General features: G+C 43.0%; 1 non-coding gene across 1 annotated transcript; it reads left to right on the top strand.

The window, feature by feature from the left end:
- Positions 1 to 4,028: 4,028 nt before the first annotated feature.
- Positions 4,029 to 4,129, top strand: LOC138461855 (small nucleolar RNA U13). Its single transcript, XR_011264465.1, has one exon. It is a non-coding gene; the product is annotated as a small nucleolar RNA U13 (small nucleolar RNA).
- The last annotated feature ends 412 nt before the right edge of the window (positions 4,130 to 4,541 follow it).

The raw sequence follows: 4,541 nt of genomic DNA, 5'->3' as shown, positions 1-4,541 counted from the left end.
AAGAAACGGGTTGGTGTCGGCTAATTGCTGGTGACTCAGCCAGATGGTCGAGGGCTGCAGCTAAACTTTTGGATATTGCATTGAAACGAACCAACCCAGTGAACCTCTAACGTCTAGTATCTATCCTCGAACGTTTACCGTAAAACGGATATTGATCAGTCTGATGATAAGATTGCGCCAATGACCTGGGAAAGAAAAATTCAGCCGATAGCGGTGTCCTAAGTACTCTCGTATGAACTTGTTATCAAAATGACAAAAGAATTTTGTAAAAATCTTTTATTGATTAAATACAAAATAAAAAAAATTAAAAAGAGAAGCTTGAAGGGGCTGAAACCAACACCCTCCTGAGGTACCTCTCTGTAGGCAAAAAGTAAGCATGGCCACAGGAGATCCCATTTTCTCCTTTGAGGTTCTTCCAGAGCCCCAATCATGCTTCAGGGAGTTCTATTAAACCTCTCAACTAATCCATTTGTTTGTGGGTGATAATCTGATGAAAACATATAAGTGACCCCACACTCTTTCCACGTACAAAGACATAAGGTTGTTGCTTCTGTCTGACACAACTTCGTTAGGGAAGCCAACCCTAGTAAATATGCCTAGCAATTATTTTGCAACTTACTTAGCAGCCACAGTCTTCAATGGGATGGCTTCAAGATATCTGGTGGCATGGTCGACCAGCACCAAGATAAACCCATTGACAGAGGATGTCTGAGGGTCAAGGGGACCAACAATGTCAATCCCTACCCTTTCAAATGGCACCCCCACCACACGGAGTGGCACCAATGGATCCTGGATTGTTGAACCACTTTTATCAGAAATCTGACAAGTGGCACAACTCCCAAAATGGCTTTCTACTTTGACCCCCATCCCGGGCCAGTAGAAATCCATGGATATGCTCAGTTCTCTTGATCCCCAGGTGACCAACTAGAGGAACTTCATGTGCCAATTGTAGGAGGAAGGGTCTTAATTGTAGGGGGACCACCAACCTCCTATGGTTACCTTCAGTAGACTATGTGGGCTCACTGTACAGGAGCCCACCATCCCAATAATCCAATGTTTCCCAGGAGGTTCACCCTCAAGCTGGGAACAGGCCTGTCTCCTTAGGCCTTCTAAAGATGGCCACTCACGTTGCCCATTACTAAACCCTTCCGGACTACCTTCAAACAAAATACTTTGGAGTTCAGGATGGTCATGTGGGTTAAGTATTTCAGGCAGCACCTCTTCCTCGTCAGGTTCAGGTGCTTGGCCAACTACCTCCACCTCAGTGGTGGGTGATTTAGGGGGAATATTTTCTTTCCCTGTTCTGAGTTTCTTAACTACCTTAGCCTTGGGTTTTCCCTTTGGCTTTGGCTCAGCCTTGGACTTGGCCAGGGCAGTCTTTATTTGTGACCTTGTGCATGGTCCTTCTTCTGTGTCCTCCACAAGACTGAGGTCTTTGAGGTCATTACTACTGGGAAACTGAGAGGGGGGCCTTCAGCTACCTTGGTGGGCATCAAGAGAGCTCTGGCAACCTCTTCTTGGTTTACCATTATTGAATCCACCACAGTTATGCTGGCCCCTCTATCCCCAAGGCAAGAATAGCTACTCCATTGATTAGCACACTGTCCTTAAAGTAGTGCTTGGTATTATCCAGAATGCTAGCATACGCCTCTGAGACTCTAGGCTCCCAGGAACCCAGGGATGCTAAGACTACTTCAGACTCTATCCCACTGGGGAAGGAGTCTGAAAAGAAGGATGCTCCTGTGATATCTTCCTCCTCATATGATGGGAAGGCCAGACTCACAGAGTGGACCCCCAAGGTTTTGACCTTACATCTGGGGTCCCCCTTCACATGGTCACTTGCTCAACAATCCACACAAGATATACTGGGTCTGGGGACATAGGAAGGCTTACTGTAACCAGAGCTATGCTTAGGAGGATGATTCCTACTATTCTGAACATTCCCATGTGACTTACCCTTGTTATGCTTTTTGTGACTCTTATGGGAGGAAGTTTTACCAGAGCCCCCACCCTCCTTATCTTTGTGCTTTTCCCCTCCTCCTGCTTACCAGGAGCAGGCATGTCACTATGGGGAATTATGTGTGACACCCATACATCTGCTGCACTGGCTAATTTCTTAGGATCTATCTCCTTAGAATCAGCCAGGTAATACTTAAGCTCTGGGGAGCAAAAAGCAAAAATATGTTCAAGCATGACTAAACAAATCATACCCTCAATGGTGGTGACCTTAAACCTTCCACTCAGCCAGTCAGGTTTTTTAAGGAATTAGTTACATATGAGACCCAAGTATTACTTTCTTTGTGTTTATAATCTCTGAATCATTCCAAGTTTTGGGCAGGAGTCTTCTGAAACTTTAAGACAAGAGTTTGCTTTAATTTCACAAAGTCTTTTCTGTCATCCTTAGACATTTCCATAATGGCACTGCAGCCAGAATAGGGTAGTCGAGTGAGCAACCATGCAATCTTGTCAGCATAAAACATTCTTGCACTTCACATGCATGCTCAAATGCAGTCAACCAATCCATGATGTCACTCTTGTCATCATACACACTAAGCAGATCTTTGGGAAACTGTGGATGAGAGGAGGAACTAGACCCATTACCAGATCCTCTAGAGGAGCCATTGGCAGCTTGTATCCTAGCAAGCTCCAACTGGTGATCCCTGTTCTTCTGTTTCTCTGCTTTCTCCAGTTATAGCTTATCCATGCTGAATTCAAGCTCCTACTGCTTAAACAGCAGCTCTTATCTTCTGAATTCCAACATGGCCTCTGCCTCCGAGCCAGAAAAGAAGCAGGGACTCTAAATCATCCTGATCATCACCTGTCTCTTCGATGAGGGCAGCAACAGTCCTGTCAGCACTGTTACTGGGAGCGAACTCAGCACCTTCTGCACTGTTATCGGAGGGACAAGCTGGGATCTGGCTTTCCTGCCATTGCATGATCTTTTGAGTCATTTCAACTTTTGTGCCATGGGCTGACAAGCCTCTGACAGCACAAATCTTTCTAAGCGTTTCAGATTTGGAAGCACACAAAGTTATGTTCATAATTTCTTCCATGTTATAAGTGAGGCAGGTGGCTTACAGTTAATTTAAACGAAGGTCAATGTGTTTCATATGTAAGTACAACCTGGGTAATAACTTTTACCAACCATAAGCACATCAAAACGTTATTAGTCTCTTGTGGTTTAATTCTTGCGTTTTAACCGCATTTTTTCTGTTATCACTCCTGGCCGATGTCAATACAAACGCATGTTAGAAGTATAGGTGTTATGTGATATTTGATATCCCATACATTTCCACACTGCATGTTAGAAGTATAGGTGTTATGTGATATTTGATATCCCATACATTTCCACACTACCCCTGCCTTCAGCTGTCTTCAGTGGCCTTTTGATAGTTGATTGGCTGCATTAGTCTGAGCACCGCCCCCTCTTCCGAGCAAATACAGAGCAAAGCAGCAGAGTACTGAGCTGTGCTCTATTGGGTAATAGATAAAAACACTGTTTGTTCTGAGAGAAAGCTTTGTATTAACGGCTTAATCAGTAACAAAATCATATTGTAATTAAAAGTTACAGTTTATAAAACGACTACTATGGCTCACAGAGGATTCCCGGTAATAAAAGATGTAAAAATGCTGTGGTGGCAGCCTCATATTTTAATGAAAACAACTTTTTTTACGATTCACAGGGCTCACATTCTCGTATTTTAATCAATATTTCTGCTTCTGTAATTACCGGCATTGCAACATGGCCGCCAAACCTGAGCAGGAGATTTTTTAGTCTCTTTTTTGTTTTGTCATCTCCTAGTGATTGGGGGGAATGATTTACACTAATTTGCATATTCCCGTCATGTCCTACTCCATAAACTGTCAGGCTGTGGTAGACTTCGCATTATGTTTAACATTATAAACTGATAAAATGTCACCGTCGTGTGTGCAGTAGTGTACTCTTTACGTCCTGTTGCCATATAACTCACCCTCACGTTGGAAGGATTATCGCAGAAGGGTTATTTTGTCCTGACTTCTGCTCGTCGATCCTTCTGGTTCTTGAATGTGATGAGTGGGTTTTCATGCGCATGCGTGATATGTGCCTTCCCAAACATTTGTTACGACTTGGCACAGTACCCTTCTGATCAAGAACGGAAGTATTCTTTGATATTGTTTGAAATGAAAGCCTTCACTCCTATGGAAAGTTTTTTTTAGGTTTTTTATCTCTTCTACTTGGTTGTACTACAGTAATGTACCCTTTCCTATTGACCTTATTTGTGATTTCTACGACAATGCGCAATTGCGGCTTCGATTTCATGAGGTAGATTGGACTTTATTCAAAATTCAGGGACGGGGAAAATAATATATTTGTGCAGAGTGATGGAATATTTTATTTTTCCTGGCACCCAGCCAATTATATACTTCCAATGCCTGCAACGATGGGTGTCGACTTTTCTCTTAGATGGATGCGCGATTTATTTTTCTTTTTAGTGTCCACACAATGAAGCGTTAATATTAACGGTATAACGGTTTGCAAAACATTAAATTAGGTAGTTGAA

Source organism: Ambystoma mexicanum, chromosome 1p (assembly GCF_040938575.1).
Source record: "Ambystoma mexicanum isolate Mex_15411 chromosome 1p, UKY_AmexF1_1, whole genome shotgun sequence".
In the NCBI taxonomy this organism is placed as follows: Eukaryota; Metazoa; Chordata; class Amphibia; order Caudata; family Ambystomatidae; genus Ambystoma; species Ambystoma mexicanum.
The sequence above is the reverse complement of the archived record's forward strand: the minus strand, read 5'-3'. Positions and strand labels throughout refer to the sequence as shown.